General features: G+C 41.8%; 1 long non-coding RNA gene across 1 annotated transcript; it reads left to right on the forward strand.

The window, feature by feature from the left end:
- The first annotated feature begins 13829 nt into the window (after positions 1 to 13829).
- LOC134149254 (uncharacterized) lies at positions 13830 to 18182 on the forward strand. Its single transcript, XR_009960386.1, has 4 exons — positions 13830 to 13918; positions 17236 to 17338; positions 17952 to 18009; positions 18101 to 18182. It is a non-coding gene; the product is annotated as an uncharacterized LOC134149254 (long non-coding RNA).
- Positions 18183 to 18429: the final 247 nt, after the last annotated feature.

An 18429-nucleotide genomic window follows, 5' to 3' on the forward strand; every position in this document is an offset into this window, starting at 1 on the left:
GGTTCAATTTTTGCCCATTGCCTCTTGTCCTTTCACATGGGACGACCGAAAAGAGTTTGTCCCCATCCCCTTGACACCCTCCCTTCAGATAGTTATACACATTGATAAGATCCCCCCTCGGTCTGCTCTTCTGCAGGCTGAAGAGGCCCAGCTCTCGCAGCCGTTCCTCACAGGGCATATGCTCCAGCCCTCTCTAGTAGCTCCATGTCTCTCTCATGCTGGGGAGCCCAGAGCTGGATGCAGTACGCGAGATGAGGCCTCACCAGGGCTGAGTAGAAGGGCAGGATCACCTCCCTTGACCTGCTGGCAACACTCTTCCCAATGCACCCCAGGATACCATTGGCCTTCCTGGCTACAGGGGCACATTGCTGGCTCATAGTCAACTTGTCATCCACCAGACTGCCAGGTCCTTCTCTGCAGAGCTGCTCTCCAGAAGGTCAGCCCCCAGCTTGTACTGGTGCTGAGGGTTATTTTTCCCTAGGTGCAGAACTCTGCACTAGCGCTTGTTGAACCTCGTGAGGTTCCTCTCAGCCCAGCTCTCCAGCCTGTCCAGGTCTCTCTGAATGGCAGCATAGCCCTCAGCTGCATCAGCCACTCCTCCCAGCGTGGTATCATCAGCAAGCTTGCTGAGGAGACGCTCTGTCCCCTCATCCAGGTCATTGATGAAGAAGTTGAACAGGATGGGACCCAGTACTGAGCTCTGGGGGATTCCACTAGCCACGAGCCTCCAACTAGACTCCACGCCACTGATCACGACCCTCTGAGCTCTGCCTTTCAGCCAGTTCTCAATCCACCTCACTGTCCGCTCGTCTAACCCACACTTCCGGAGCTTATGTAGGCAGATGTTATGGGAGACAGAGTCAAAAGCCTTGCTGAAGTCAAGGTACACAACGTCCACTGCTCTGTCCTCATTTACCCAGCCGGACATTCCATCAGAGAAGGCTATCAGATTGGTTAAGGAGGATTTCCCCTTGGTGAATCCGCGCTGGCTACTCCTGATCACCTTCTTTCCCTCCATATGCCTGGAGATGACATCCAGGACGATCTGTTCCATCACCTTTCCAGGGATGGAGGTGAGGCTGACTGGCCTGTAGTTGCCTGGGTCCTCCTTCTTGCCCTTTTTGAAGACTGGAGTGACATTGGCTTTCTTCCAGTCCTTAGTTCTCCATGACTTTTCAAAGATGATGGAAAGCAGCCTGGTAACAACATCTACCAGCTCCCTCAGTACCCGTGGGTGCATCCCATCCAGGCCCATGGATCTGTGGATGTCAAGCTTGCCCAGATCTCTAATCCTATCCTCCTCATCCGAAGGAAAGTCTTCTTTTCTCCAGACTTTCTCCCTTATATCCAGGCTCCAGGATTCCTGAGGGCTGCCCTTAGCGGTGAAGACTGAAGCAAAGAAGGCATTCAGTAATTCTGCCTTCTCTGTATCCTTCGTCACCGGGGCCTCCATAGTGGGCCCACATTTTCCCCAGTCCTCCTCTTGCTACTGATGTACTTGAAGAAGCCCTTCCTGTTGTCCTTAATGTCCCTTGCCAGCCTCAACTCCAAATGGACCTTAGCCTTCCTCGCAGCATCTCTACGTACTCTGACTGCATTCCTATAATTCTCCCAAGTAGCCTGTCCCCTCTTCCACAGTCTGTGTACTTTCTTCTTCTGTCTGAATTTGGCCAGGAGCTCCTTGCTCATCCATGCAGGTCTCCTGCCCCCTTTGCTGGACTTCTTACTCATAGGGATGCACCGCTCTTGAGCTTGGAGGAAGTGATGTTTGAATACTAGCCAGCTCTTCTGGACCCCCCTTCCTCCTAGGGCCTTAACCCATGAGATTCCTCCAAGTAGGTCTCTGAAGAGCCCAAAGTCTGCTCTCCTGAAGTCCAGGGTTGCACTCCTGCTTATGTTCACTAGGTTTGAATTAATATGCAGTCATTTCAAGTGCTAGCAATTTACTGATAATTGGAACATTGGCTTATCCTGGAAAAAATAATCTAGCCTTACAAGTTATTTTTCACATGTCACATTATGCAGCAGGAAAGCCAAATTTCCTTGTTTACAGGCTAGCAAGGAAGTATGTTGTTCATTAGCAATTTGAAGGCAAGTACTCTTCCCTATCACTCACAAAATGTACTTTCTCCATTGTCAGGACACAGTGTTTTGGAGAGAAGCTTCAGACACCCTCTTCTGTTTCCAGGATAGGTGACATACAAAAAACTGTTGCAGTGACAATTACAACCTTTTATAAAGAGCAGTTATAGGGAAGTCCCTAGGGGTCCTAAGAATGAGAGTATAAAATGGAAGGGCGGGAGCAAGATTTTTCTGGGCTGCTTCTGTTTGGAGGAATCTGTAATGTGATAGGGAAGACTTCCTAATCACTGCATCTAGTTGCAAAGAGGGATGGGTAAATCACTACAGTAATTATTTAAGCAATTTACTCAAAGATCCTTTGCAAATGCAAGAAGAGAGCTGGGGATGAGTGAAGGGGCTCTATAGCTGCACATGCAGGAAGAACCCATTTAAACAATGCTGGATATTCCAGCCTGATATAGTGACCTTTAGGAAGCAAAATGTGTGGCTGTACTCTTCCCTACTCTTTTCCAATACCCTCACCTTAGTTTACTACCTTTCTTGCCCCCAGAGAATTTGCCTGCCTTTACCTGTTTTGTGTGGCAAGATAACACAGTCTAGATAGGTATTGCAGTTGCTTTACTGTGTGTGTCATCCACGTCCCTTACATGAATTTATCCACCTCCCACACGGCAGGAAACATCTAGTGCTTTCTAAGTCTCTGCAGAGCAGTTCCCTGGTTGTGAGGCCTTGGTGACGCAATCTTAGAGCCATGGGACATGTGTAGCAGTCCCAGCATTGTGGGAGGGGTGAGGATACTGCAGACTGCATGTTGTTGCTGCTCTGGGAGCTGCTCTGAGCTTCTGGGAGTGCTGATAAGATGAGATGTCTCAGGCCATGTCTGCACCATATACCATGGACGAGAGCACTACATAGAACTTTGTCACCTGGAAAAAAGTTCCTGTGCAAGCACTATTTCCAGGAGACATTTCTGCCTACTTTGAAATGAGTAATGCAAAAGTGCTTAAAAGGTCTTTAGCATAAAGATTTAGGCTACTGTATGTTAATTTCTGCAAGTTTCTTAAAAATCTAACCTGTATTCATATCGGAGGCACACCCTCCAAAATGTCTCCAAATAATCATTACAGAGAGCATGTCTTCTGGCTTGCTTACAGGAGTTAGTTTAAATGTCTGTAAGACTGCTACTTAATGAATTGCATTATATTTCATGCAGTTGGTGATTGGTAGTTAACTCTAGCAACAGTATCAGTCTATCAGTAGACACATTTCAGTTTCAATTTATTGAATGCACTCTGATCATGGCCAAACAGTGCTTGCAGGAGAGACCTATCTTAGAAGCTAATGGAAACTGATACACGGAAAATGAAATCTATTTTCTCTGTTTGTGTTGTGTGCTCACTTTCCCAATTTGGTTCCACTTACAAGGGCTACTTAAGATGCTACCGTGTAATGAAAACAACTTTGTTATGGTCTGCAAGACAGGGGGGGAAACAAGAAGTTGCATTTATTTGACACAATTTTGAGTCTCCACTGGGAGCACTTTAAATCTGTTCAATCCAGAGAGGAGTTGACCGTTATCTTTCTAGAGTCTTTTTTTCTCCTGTAGCTTTCTGTCGCCTTGTATAACTTCCGAGCCAAGCATGCAAGGGATCCTAATTGAAAGTTAAAGGAAGCTATTCTAGGGTAATTTAAAATACCTAGATATCTTTTGCTTCTGAATTCAGGAAGTTTCGCAGCCGTTCAGCCGTTAGTCTCTGTGCTCTGCTGTACGTGTCTTAGCAGGAGTCTTAAGTGGGATGGCAGTGACAAATTTAGCTGTAATAGCAGTTTCCAAAACTGATAAATGTTGAACATGGATACTAAACCAGAATGAACATGCATTGTTGCATCTGCTGTTGATTAGATGAAAGTGCTTGCAGTTGAGACCTTGGCTATTAATTGCTATTATACTGCTATGTCATGTAAATCTATTTCTTTCTTAAAATTGTATTTGATGTATATTCTGATGGAGGCATGCAGGGCTACAGTTCTGGCTCTTACAGACATATGGGCCATAGAACCTGCATCTCATTCGTGTTCTGGTTTAGCTCCTCCTATTGATCTTGTCTTAAATGAGGGTGGTAAGTGTTTTATGCTGCAGGTCAGTACACAACAGCAGTGCAGTTGCATATTGAGTGAGGCCACTGGGAGACTTCGAAATAGCTGAAATAAGCAGGAACTGTGGCTTAGGCACCCTTGAGGATCTGGACCCAAGGACCCAGGTCTCAGAGGAAGCCTCTGGAGTTAATGGTGGCATTACCCAAGATGTTTACCTCCCGTGTTTAGTCAGAGAGGGTTTTGACAGACAATTTGGGCAGCTAAAAGCAAGGAAGACAAATCATTAATGATACTGAATTTCTTTTCTTGTGAAATACTAATTTTATATCAAAACAGAACTGGCAAGAGGGATAGTCCTCTTGTGAGTGTAGCAGGGGGACTGGAATAACAGCAGTTTTCCTATTGCAACTTCTGTTTATATCTCATACATTTTTAAATTGATTTTACTGTAGAAGTGAAAATCTTCATGGTACAAATATTTGATAGTTTTCATGTTATGCTTTTGACCTGTGAAAATGTGTTTGCAGCAAAGATCAGGTAAACACTCTGAAGATAAACAACTATGAATATAAGACTCACAGTGCTAGCATAAAACTTAACATATGTAAAATTAAGCACTTCTAAAGAGGTTGATTTCTTTAGCGAGTTTGGTGCTCATGAAAGCTGGCAAGCTGACAGCCCCGAGAGCAATGATACCACCTTGCCTGCCTGCATGAGACAAATCTGTCCCTGTGTGGCTGAGCGTTAGAGCATGGTTAATTCCTCAGTGGCGATTCCAGTCTTTTCCTTCTCTGCCTAAGTACTAATGACAATTTGCAGGAAGCAAGATTCAGTCTGCCAGGAGCCAGGCTGGGACAATCATTCAACTTCACTCACATAGGTTTCTTGATGGAAATAGCTTTCAATCACTAGTACCAACCCGGGGACAATTGAAACCAGCAATCTAGAGTCTCCTCATAGCCAATCCTTCATAGCCAATTAGCAGTCTCTTGAGCTATCAAGTACCCTTCAGTCTCCTTTATACTTTCTCACACAGAGCTGCAGAGCCCAAAGGCCCAATAAACAGCTCCTATCTTCCTCCCTCCTGTTCTTTGTTTACCACCACTTGTATCTTCCATGTTTGGTTAGGAGATAAGCAGTTCCTGCCTTGCAGGGTGTTCCTGGAGCGTAACACCAAGGGGCTGTAGTTGTTTAACAATAATGATAGTACCTGCACTTCTGCAGTACCTGGGAAATACCTGTCCTTGGTGACATCTTCTCTAAGGTCCACAGCAGCCCCATGCAGATGAGTACTGTGGTCTCAACTTTAGATAAATGGCTTGCTGAAAGTCATTTGGCAGCTTATGGCAAAGCTAAAATTAGAATCTGTGTCTTCCTAACACCAAGTATAATCCTTATTCCCGGAGACTATGCATTCTTAAAGGGTAATTAATTTGATGTTTGGATGAGGACATTGAGAGAGACATCTTATTTACAAAAAGCTTCCTAGTGGAGTTTTCAAGAGAACAGTGATCCAGAGAGAGTGCAGTATGTGTTACTGTTAATGTAAAGGGACATTGTTATCTGTGTTGCGCCGCTGAATTCCGTTAAGTTTTTTATTCACCTTGTTCTCAGGAGAAACGCTTTTTCATTTGAAACCTCTACCAATTGGAACCTATTGCTATTTCATTTTTTGAGCCTGAAAGGAAATGGGCTGCTGCTCAATCCTGAAGATACACTGCTTAAAGTGCTATTGACTCAATAAGAATAAACAGAATAAGACAACCTGGGCCAGCTTCTCAGTTAACAGCTCCAAACAATATCTCTTGTTTGCACATGCAAAGAGGTCATTGCACTGCTGACTATCGCGGCTTCTGGGAACAGAAGTGGTGTTTGAACTTACGAAGGTGGATATGCCCAGTAATATGTATGTATACTGGACTTTATCTTCATTTATGCTAAGGCCTCTTTACACTGCCAGTTCTTCTTTAAGTTTTGCAAGTATATCCATTCTCCTATTCTTTTTTAGGCAATTGATCAAATATGTGAAGGCCAGTATTGTTGTTCATGCCTTCTGCAGCCAAAGGCCTTTTCTGAAACCGAAGATGCTCTACCTTTCACTAACACTTGAAAGTTGTATTGGCAGATCATGGAAGAAGGAAGGTTGTGGTCTGTGGAAAAAACTATGAGGTGAGTAGTGCCTGGTCATAGATCTTGGATCACTGGATTGGAGGTGGGGGTGCAGGTTTAGCTCATGTATGTCCCCTTCTCAGATCTCAAGTCCTTTGGTAAAATTCTGATAGCAAACTGCTTCCTACTTTGTATTAAGATTAATGTTCAAACAACCATTGTCCCGTAAATCTCTCTCAGAGGCTTTTCTCAGAACAAATAGTTAGCAAGAGAACAAGGCATCTGTTTGAAAATGAAAGGAATTCTGGTGTATTTATTAAGCAGGTAACCTCTCTCTTGAAATGTCAGTCTGACTGTTCATCTTCCTCTGGATACAGTTATAAACGCATTACGACAGAAAATGTTACATCCTGTATTTATTTACAAGGAGAAAGAGTCATTGAGATTAATTGCTCAATTGAATATGCAATGCGGTAAACACTTATTTAGAAATGATTGTTTGTGTTTAATTATGACATACAGGATAAGTTTAACAGTCATAAATTTTTCATTGGATTGTGAATGCAAATGCGAGCATTGAAATACATCTGTGAAATGCAGAAATCATGGGCCAGGCTCTCCCTTTATACTAGCCTTCCTATAGTATAACTCTCTCGAGCCTTGTTTATGTGAGCTTAAGAAATTAACTCGTAGTTGGTAACAGACGTGGAACTGCAGGTTGATTTAAGCCTGGGTCTTTCCAGAAAAGCATCCGTTGGTTTATATCTCTGCCCTGTCTTCCATCTTGTTTACGAACAACGATTCTTCCTTGCAGAATTAGCAAAGGACTCACCCTGAAAATACACAACAACCATCTGTCCTTGCAGAAGCAGCCATGGACTCATTCTGAAAGTAAAAATGACAACCTGTTTTCCCCTGACTCATCTCAGCAGACCAATGCTGGGCCACAGCCACGTGGTGGTGCTGGGGAAGGCCTCTGCATGGTTTGAAAGCCGTGGTTAGGACTACTGTGTGCTCTCGTACACGCGTCCTGTGTGCACGTGGCGGAAGAGTTTGCAGACCCAGCACGTGCTAGGCAGCCTGTCTCCCTTTTGTCAATGTGGCAGATGAAAAGCTGTTAATAAATGTACCATAGAGAGTGGCTTAGAAAACAGAAAGTACTTGGTTTTGCTTATTTTTTTTTCTCCATAAAAAGTTTTACACTGAGCAGTGGCTTTAATTAGCAGCAAGGGATTAACTCCCTCTTATACTTTGGGCACAGTAAGAAAGTAGAAAGGACTAAGGACTTAAACTAATTCTTAGTAGATTCCCAATAAAATAGAAAAACTTTTTTTCCCCATAAAAATAACTTTTCAACCAATTCAGCTGCTCTTAATGGTTTGTTAAATTCTAATGTTTCTAAGCATACAATGAAACCCTACAGGTTTCCAACAATCATTCTTTATCAGATGATTTTCCCAGCTTTTCTCTCCTGTTTCCCGTGGTCATGGAAGAAAATGAAAAAACAGATGTATGGGACAAAAAAGGTTAAGCAAGAGAAGATGAGCCAGAAAACGAAAAGGAGAGTAGGGGTAGAGAGAGGAAATTTAATCAAAATGGAAAATTTCTGTGACAAAGAAGTTTCCTTTTTCCTCACACAAAAATGTGTGGTTCGTACAGGGAGGCAGAATATTGTCTTGATCTAGCCTACTCATTTGAGGAAAGAAGATGTATTTCCCAGCTGTTGAAACCTGGCATGATAATAAAAGACAAGTATTTTTGTTTCTGTAGTACTGAAGTTAATCTCTCATGGGGCAAAATCTATCACTCTCTGAGTTTCATAATGTTTAATTTTGTATTAGGGAAGGAACAAACTGGTTTCTTCTTGTACAGTTGCACAGTGAGTCTTTTTACATGCTTAAAGGCAAGTGCTCATTTTCTGAGCAGTCACATATGCCATTGAGTGATGACATTTTTCCATTTTACTGTCTGCAATGCTGGACAGAACGTTACATTTCTGATGAAAATTTTCATTGCAACCTATCTTTTTGACCAAAATTAGAAGAGATTTTCAACAAAAAGAAGGATGTTCTTTTCATTTATTGCTCTTGAATACCATGTTCTCCTGCTGGTGTAGGTTTATTTTGTATTGGTTTAACCACTGAATTACTGCAAAAATATGATTGGAAAAATGAGATGTGGTGGAACTGAATTCCTTATTCAGTTCACTGTGAATGCACACCCTAGGAAGAAAGCATTTGCTGCGAGTCAGCAAAAGGTATTCTTTGCAATGTGATCGAAACTATTTGCTCACATGATTACGACAACATATTTTTATTACTTACTAAAAGATTTCTATTACTGTCTGTATTTCAGGAAAAGCTCTTAAAGCTGACTTTAATTAGAAGTTGATAACTACAGTTGAAAGTCTGTTTTTAAAGACTTTCAGTAATCTGGGAAAAGTTGTTCATTATTTGGGGGGGAAAGGGTCCCTTTCATAATTAACTAGCCTGAGTCATTCTGTATATATGTAAATATTCTTATACTGCATGTGGACTAAAAGAATTATGAAGCACTGGTTGTAAAGTAGCTTCTAGATACTTTTTCTGGTGAGTCATAGACGGTCATCTGCAGTCCCAGTGGTAGTGAACAGAGGTCTTGCCATGGGGAGACACTTTGAGGGCAGACTTGCTAACATTTAAGAGAAAAACATTTAGGGACCACATTGACCTTTTTGTTTTTCTTGTACATGGCCTACTTCTTATCAAGTCCTCTGATTTCTCTGCAGTAGACATCCAAATGTGGAAAACTATTTTCTAACCAAAGCAGTATATTCTTATCAGTAAGCTGTGGTTATTTCTGATGTTTCAAATGCTGTAATTGAGGCATGTCGTAAAAGAAGTTAAGTAGCTCTATGTACATTGGTTTTCCATTTATTTAATAGGTGCGGTATAACACTAATCTTGGTTTAAAATAAACTAATCTTGGTTTAAAATAAACTTCTAATGTGTTGCAACAGCTGTCAGACTGTGCTCTTCAAGGACCTGCATCCAGGTCAGCAGTATCCCTGTGTCGGATTCCAAGATGATGACCCATTATAGGATGTTATATAAAAAAGAAATCTTCCTGGGTTAGGCAGAAGGTCAAAGACTGTCAAAAGTTTACTATAACATAGCTGAAAGCTGGAATCCCTTGAAGATATATTAGCTGTATCACAGAGCAGGATTTCAAGGCAATATGTGAACCTAACAGGTCTTGAGGCCGTATTTCAAGGGCATGGGAGTGGGGTGTGGGGGCAGTGTTACACATGAGCAGACTTAAAAATAGAATGTACAGAAAGGGACGATCCCAGTCGATGAAGTGCTGCTGACCTTGTCATCAAACCTTAAGATGAAATATCTGCCCAGATGGGTTCCGTTTATATTTTCAGACTATTTTAATAGTGATACTGGACTGAGTTCTACCTGTGATTTACAGCCCTCATCACAAAGATTATCCTCCGGTAACTTGGCAGAAGGGCCGCTCTTTGCCCGGGGGGCTGCAGAGCTGTGGATGTTCCCTGCAACCATTTTATTGACCTTTGGTTATGGTGCCCCAACTGTGAAACAACAGAGGACTCGCTTAACCTTCAAATGTGTAGTCACCCACAGACCTTGTGCAGGGGGTGAGGGGGAGACGAAGAAAGTGGACAGGCTGCATGTGGATGTTTGCATTTCTGTCCATTTTGACTCCATTTATTTGTCATGCGCCCCACTGTATTCTCAGACTTACACATATATACCTTTATTCTTTGATTAATAAGATGTAAGAGGTTATATGTAGCTATTGGGATGCAATGGATCAATTCTGGTTAAAGCTAATTCACTGAAGAATAAATTGTACATAGTAAGAAGCAATTTGGAGATAGGAGTGTTAAGCCAAAGGTGCTACTGTTCAAAACATTTTCCAGGACTCTACCTTTAGATTATTCCTTGTTCATTCTCAATTCTCTCCTAGTGTCCTGGTTGAAGGACACCTTTAAAATGAGGGATGAGCTATAATGAGGAAAGAGATGAAAATTAATCAAAGATGACACTAGAAATGATGTGAAAAATAATTTCTTTGGCATAGTATTCAGATGTGAGGGAGTATGTATTTATGTGTGTATTTATATGCAAACACATATACAAAAACTGACACTGCTCATCACTTGTAACACTTGTGAAAGACTACACAAGGTGAAAACTAATAACCTCTAAGTAGAGGTGGGGGATGACCTTTAACTAAGGCTTTGGAGTGAGATTCAGAAATCGTGGACTCGCTTCTCATCTCTCTCTCAATTTTCCTTTGTGATTTCAGGTAAAATCTTGGGGATCTGTTTCAGCAAGGCACTGAGTCACAACAGTTAACATATGAGATGAGTCAGATGCTGAAATACCCTGTTCTGCTGCGCTATGGCTCTTTATTTCCCTTTTTCTAAAGTGAGGATAGGAAGTTTTCCTTTTCCCTGCAGGTTTTGCTCTCAGCAGTGCTATTGCACTGTTCCAGATTTCAAACCAGCCTTTTACAGCCCCAAACATCACAGGTGACAGCACCAGATCCTGTTCCAGTTTCAAACAGCATAGCTGTTAAAAAACAGACTTAACTACATGAGACACACTGAAGATGGGCTGGAGAAAAAGGGAGGAAGAATGATAGAAATGAAATGTCATTCCTGAGCTGTGCCTGCAAACACTGACTGAAGATCAGTCTTTGGGTTTACAACACACAGGGGCTATTAAGTTTTACACAGTGCCTAGTGTTTTGCACTAAAATTGGGTGTCACTCTGAGATCTGTAGGAGTCCAAAGTTAGTCACATTCTGCTGTAATGTGAGAACACTGAATGTTCATCGGCAATGGAAGGATATTTATATTTCCCTGGTGAAGTACCTGCCAAACTCCATGTTCTGAAAATTGTTTGCAGCTGCCTGCTAAATGGCCTAGTGTTCTAGCTGCTTCAGTGCCAGGAGATACACTGAAGTGGGCAGTGATAGACAGAAGTTCATTTTTTCTTGTGGTCAGCAATAGTTAGGCTTTTGTGCAGGAGGCAGTGTGCAGTTACTTGTGAATGCCCCATATTTTCTTGTAGAGTGACTTACTTGTCTCCAGAGGAGGGATGGATTAGGATGGATGCTAATGGCCTGTGGTCACATACTGTGTCCGTATCTGCAGATGAGCTACAAACATCTGAACACAGATGTTTTACCTTCCTTTGGTTTGGGTTATCTGTTGTCAGGAGAAATGCTTTAACATGCACACCTCTGAAAGCTGCCAGACTGCAAATGAATGTTTCCTGCTTACTTCTAGGATGCATGCAGAGGGCAACCAGAGAGTCTGTCCTCAGCTCGCCTTCCCAATGCAATTCCAGCCCTGATGCAACAAGGAGGAGGATCTATGAGCCCTGATTAAGCCACGACGCATTGCATGCTGCATGTTCAAGGAAGGTAAAGAAATGTCCTTTTCAAAACCTGGTAAATGTCTCTAAGCCTATCAATCATACTCTTCTTGATGTTGTGGAAGAACAGGAGGTGACTGTTGGGATACTAGTGAGACCAGCCATATCAGCACCCAGGCCTGGCTGTCGTGTATGAGGCTTCTACACAGAGGAAGGCAATAAACAGCTCTCCACGTCCAGTGTTACCCTGGTTCAGCTCCTTCCGCCTTGGGAGCAAAGAAATTACCAAAACTGCAGTTCTTCGTATAATTTGGCATCTTTTATTTAGGATCCTTATTCAAAGTCCCTTGGAGTCTTCCTGCTGATCCTAACAGCATTTGGACGAGACCTTGTATCAGCAGACAAACATAATAAACAAGGACAGTGGAATCCAATTTTCACTTAGTGTTTTCTTACCAGCATACTGTTCTAACAATGCTGCATGATGATAGGCTTATTGTGCCAGATTTCTCTACACAACCACTGCATTATATTCCATAAACACGTTTATTGAGCCTTTTTTTAACTAGAAGCATGTAATATATAGGTTCTAACTTGTTTAATGAAGCATGATAATTGAATGATAATAGTTGTTCTTTGAAAGTTCTGAAAGGAGATGGAAATCTGTTAGAATCAATGTATTGTCTACAGGGAAATACTCCATCTCTGAAAGAAACTGGTGACTTGTTATTCTATGAAATGAGAAAATATTGCTATTTATGAAGCACATTTATAAAACTTACACTACACTTTTAAAGAGTTGGCTTAAGGGCATATACTACAATCCACATTTATCAAACAATGCGCATGTAAGTGAATCACAAAACCAACTTCAATTAAAAACAGATTTCAGAAGTAATGTAGCATGTAGACACTAAAGCTCTAGCAGAAGGAATATGTACCTGGTTAGAGAATCAAATGCTACTCTCAAAACCTGGACTGGTGGTATTTTAGCCTCTAATATAACTGAGTTCCCGTAAAATGTACTGGAATGAATCATGGTAAAGATGATGGTGCCAAGCAGTGGTGGCTTTTATGAACACTCTCAACTTATTGTTACAGTATCAGTCGTACAGTGCCAGTCTGTATAACCTGAGCAAGACATTAAATTAGGTGCCCCCTCTATAGGAATGGAAGACAGCGGGACATTTCCCTGAAGGAACAAGCACACAAGCACTTTTTTTTTTTTTTTTTTTTTTTTTTTTTTTTCCAAAATACAGCTTTTCCCAGAGTAAAATGGGATTCTGAATCAGTTTGAAAGAGGTAAGGTGTTCACGTCTGAGTCTATGTTTGGATTCAGTGTTCTTCTGTAGATGCTTTTCAACTTGTTCCAATATTGTGTATTATTAGATTCATTAAAAATTCCTCTTCTGGAACAGCTTTAGCAGTGACGTTTCAGAATTTGGACTGCTTAAAAATGAACAGCAGTATGTGAGCAGCTAAGGAAGAACATGTGTTTTTTTATGAGCATTGAGAATAGATCCATTTCTTAATAAGAAATCAATGTTTGAGTCACAAGGTGGAATAGGACAATAGTTATCTTAAGTCACAAGGCGGGGGGGGGGGGGGGGGACAGTAACCACTGGGATATTATTTAGGAACTTGCTGCAGTCAGAGATGATGTATTCTAGGCACTCATCATTATGATATGTTATGGCATCAAAAATCCACTTTAAGGTCTAATATAGCCAGTTGACTTCTATGAAGAGTGAAATGAAAATGATGTAATGGATTAGAGAAAGCTAAACAAGCCATTGGCTTTCAGTACAAGCCTGTGACATGTCGAAACTGGCAAAATATTTCACTGTGCAAGTTATTAAAAATGAGTAAGTTGTATGCAATGTAAAGTTTGATCTTGATTGATTGTGTACGCTTAGAGCTAAGTCAGATCAATCCAAACTACTGTATTAAAAAAAAAAAAAAAAAAAGGAATGATTTGACAAGAATTGCACAGATTGCTAACATGCTGGAAACTATTTTCATTAGTTTACTAAAAGAAATATCTCAGTCCTGCCAAAACATATTAAAGGAAAAATGAGTCACAACTAAGGGAAACTAAGAGAAAAATCCCTTGCAGGAGCAGAATGACAGAATCTTGACAAAGACTCATACTTTTTCTGTTTTTAGGCAGCAAGAATGAAGCAAGAGATAGCAAACAGCTGGTTATGCAAACCGAGGAGGAGGCTCTTCCACGTCAGGTAAGATCTCTAGGCTTTGCTCTTATGGGGAAGATGACGTTCTTACTTCTTGTTAATAACCCTTGAAACCTATGCACCTCCTTGATGCAGACTGTCATAGGGACCAAAATGCAAGTGTGCACAGAAAAACTGAAAAGATGAGGGAACTGTGGTGTGAAACTAGGCTTTGGTTTGGGAGTCTCCTAAGCAGGGAAGGCTGATTATGAAAAACATCTCTGTCCACATCCTCAGTTCTTATATTCTTTTCTTAAGGGGCCAAGGCATTATTGCAGTGTGGAAGGTGTTATAAAATAGTAGCTGTTTTGAAGACTAGATACTGATGAAAACACAGAACTCCATGGGACACTTCAGAGACTCTCTGGCAGTTACTGTTCCCTCTTTGTAATCTCTTAAATTTCATTTGTAGGTAATATCTGGACACCCCCTCCTCCCGTTTCCTATGCTAGATGTTCATTCCAGTGATAGCTAGTTTCGCTGGTTGTGATTTCTGCCTGGAACTGAGGCATGGGCGATCAGAAATCCAGACAACCTGCTAGCCTTCTGCCTGCCTCTGTACTCTGGAAACGAAGTCCCATGAACTCTGTAACAGCGAGAGAAGTACAGTTTGAAAGTTTCTTCCATGTCAGGGCTCAGACGTAGAGCAGCTCAGTGTTGCGCGTGGTGTTGCTCCATCCAGCACTGCTGTGGCACACATGGGAACCATACCACTGCGTGGCGGTTGTCACTGGTATTCTTGGGGGGGGTCTCCCCCTTCCTGCTTTAGCTGACTTGAGAAGGAGGCAGATAGTTCCCATGCTGGCTCTACTTGCAAACTCTGCCTCCCCAGCTCTGCCTCTTCTTTTACAACAGCTCAGCAACAACTTGCAGAATTACTTAACAAGGCGAAGATCATCCCTGCTTCCCTGTACACTGTCCCACTAAGTAGGTAGCAAAACTGTTGAGCTTTCTCCTTTCTGGGTAGATTTGCTGGAGGATTTTTTTGCTTTTATTAATTGAGTCAGAGGCATCTGTGGCAAAATAATCTGCCTTTTAATGTCTTGAATTTGTAGGAGCTGGAACTGCTGTGGAAAAATCACAGCTGCTTATATATGCACAGAGAGAGAGAGGGAGAGAGAGAGGGGGAGAGAGGGAGAGAGGGAGAGAGAGGGGGGGAGAGAGAGAGGGGGAGAGAGAGAGGGGGAGAGAGAGAGAGAGAGAGAGAGAGAAATAGCAAAACTCTCTGAGACAACTCAGCAAGATTTCATTCACTTTTCACTTGGACAGGGACCAGAGCTCCCTGCCATCTCCCTCCCCTGCCCCCATAATATATATATATGGAAAAGAGTGTTAGAAAATCGTTTCATGGTTCAGTTAGAATTCTGTTTTGTACAAATACCTCTTGTCCTGTGGCATACAGAGAAATTTCTTAGAGCAACTCCTTCTTTGGAAAGGCAAGAGATAGCCACAGTCTTATACTTTAAATAACCTCCACTGAGATTCTTTTCTTACTTATGTGCTACAAATATCTGAAATGGAACAGATGGTGTCCAATCTTGCAGCATTATCTCTCTACATACACTCATCTTAAGTGGATTTAAGTTAGATTTTTTTTTTTTTTTTGCATGCCAAACAAAAAAGGGGGAGGGAGAAAAACAAAGCATAAAAACCAGATGCTGGTAATAGAGAAGTGAGAGAGCCCTAAAAAATGCCACTTAAGACATTTGCAGAGCTGCACTGAATAGAAATTTTCACTATCGCAGCAAAATTCCCCACAAATGAGTTATGGGAACAAGATGGAATGCAAAGGGCTGCTTATTTAAAGAGGCATAACAGCTTCAGGGAACAGGCACTGCATGTGTGGCAGGAAAACAGACAGTTACTGTGGCAGAGAACCTTTATAGAGAGACTCAGTAGTTCAGTCTGCACTCTCATCAAGTTCTTTTAGCCAGTGGTCTCCTGGACAGTGCTGTGACCAAGGAACAGAAACTGTCCCCAGTTCAGTGAGCTCTAATATGGCTGTCGCTGTACCAGTACTTCCGTAAAGGTCACATTAGGATCATGAAATGGAAGTCAAGTTCCCAAGCCCACAGAGAGTTTATGGGTTCTGCCAGCCAACAGCTGCTGGAGCAGCCCTGCTGCTGCGCACCATTGCACTGAGGCCTCACTGAGGCTCAGCGTCGCCCATCCTGTAAGGTTTAGGTGTATCAAAAGGAGCCGTAACATCAACTCTGTCCATTGCTCTAGCACTATTGTGATTAGATCTGCTCAGGATGTTTCTAGTTAACGGATAGAGGATTTTTACTAGGATTTAGCATCACTGAGGTGGGTGTTTTCTGTGATTCTCATTTGCCACAGTTTTGACTGTGATTTTCCCCTTGGGTAGTGATTTGGTTTACTTCCTGAACCGCTTTCTTAATCTTTCTTTCCTGCTTCTTCTTCCCTTCTACTACACTGAGATCGCTCCTCCTCATTCACACACTCAGCTGACCCTTCATCTCTGCCCCCTGCTCTGAAATCTCTGATCCACTGTGAAGTTTGCTAGTTCTCCCTCTATAATAGGGACTATTCCTTCTCTTGTGTATTTTGCCAGTTTAGAGCATGCATTCCTCCACAGATGGTGTGTCTGCTGCTCTGAATTTGTGGAATACCAGTAAAAAGAGGGCCTGTGCTCAAAGGCTACTATAAAAACAGTATTAAAATTTCATCAGAAATATCTTCAAAAACAGTCTTTGCAATACAGTGTCTAATATCTTGCATGTTAAACTCCTGTCTAATGGAAAATTTTCATTTTGATAACATTTATTAACCTTTCATTGTTAAGTTCAGAGGTGAATTTAAGAAGGTTTGTATTTGTTCTACCCATAATTAGTTAATTTAAGATTTTCCAGTATGGTTTCCCGGTTACTAAGTTTTTGAAAAGAAGCTCAGCATCTCCATTCTGTGCCATTTAGCTGCTAATCTAGTTTCCTGCATTACAGATTCACCCTAAGTGCAGTCTTCTAAAGAACAATCTCAGAATATTTACCAGATGCCTTTCTAGATATGATCTCAGCAGTTCAAAAATAGGCATTTTCATAGCACTCTGCTTTTGGCCATACTAGACAGACTTTAGAAGAGAAAGTTAGTAGGCTTTTTTGGTTTTTGGGTCTTTTTTTTTTGAAGTGGTAGAATTTTAATGGTTTAATGCAATAGCAGCTGCACATTAATGTGTCACATGACATTTGCATGGTACTGCATCCTTCCTGCATGCACACCCAACTCTGCATTTCTGTCAACCCAGTTTTCTACAGGGGGCTTGAATTACCCAGTAGTAGTATCCAATTTTTTTTCTTCTTTAGAGAAATCCCAATCCCAGTCTCAGCATTCCAGTGTTAGCTTTCCCGATGCTGGAGAGTGAGGACTGGAGACACCCCTGGAGGATCAAAGCTACCTCACTCACAGGTGAGTGTGTTGACAGCCACAGGGGGATGACCTGTGTCCCAGCCTGAACTAGTAGGAAAGAAAGTTGCTATCTCCAAATTAAAAAGTGACTTGGGGCAGTGAATAGAGTACGAAACTGGGAGATAAGCGCCACGAGCTGCTCAGGCTATCCCAGGGCCTTCATTTGCCAGCTACCTAGATCACAGCCTGGCTCACTTAGCTGTGGCCCATTCACCATACCTGCTCACGCTTCATTGACTCTGGGCCTGTGTTACAGATTACTCAGGAAAGACAGGCAAAGGCAGAAGCACTGCAATATTTGTGGCCTGTAGACAGCAGAATTAAAGTAGCCTGAGACTAAGATAAGAGAAATTTTAATCGATACCATTTACATTAGAAAAGGGGCAAAAAACACCAGTGGATGCCCTTACCTTCCTTTTCCTATGTAAATTGATAGGTGTGAGGGGGGGGGAACAAGAACTTGGAGGATTTTTGCAGAACAGCCTCTAGTCCTTTTTTTGAAGTTGCCCAGCTTAGTTGGAAGTGTTTAAACAAACCAGTTTTACAGAAACATTGCAAAGCACATAGCTAAATCTTCACGATACAGAGTGCTCAGCACTTGGTTGACTTGCAGGTTTGAACTGTTACCCAGGAAGAAGTTTTAACAGCAGATACCCACTGCTATCAAACAGGTACATCTTTGGCAGTCATAAGCCTGAAAAAAAATGTCAAACTCCATGGAAACCTGAATTTACAGATGCCTATTTCTTCCTTACTGTTTAGAAGTGACAAATGAGAAAAAGGAGAGAGAGCATCCAGCCAAATGCAGATGAGAATAACAGCGAACAATTTCTTTCTGTGAGAGTTTATAGGATAACTGCTTGGGAAAGAGTTTTCCTTTATTTAAAAATATTTTTTTTTTAAAAAAAAAAAAAAAGCTTTTAAGAATGGAGTCTGTGTTTTTTTTTCCCTTCCTTGGCTGTGGGCAATTGTAAAATACATAAAATGTACCTTATGAAAGGCAATTACTCTGTACATATATTGGGCCCAGTCCCACAGAGCTAAGGACATTGCTTTTCTTCTCCATTAAGACTAAGCAGTACAACAAAAGC

The sequence above is a fragment of the Rhea pennata genome, chromosome 20 (genome assembly GCF_028389875.1).
Source record: "Rhea pennata isolate bPtePen1 chromosome 20, bPtePen1.pri, whole genome shotgun sequence".
NCBI lineage: Eukaryota > Metazoa > Chordata > Aves > Rheiformes > Rheidae > Rhea > Rhea pennata.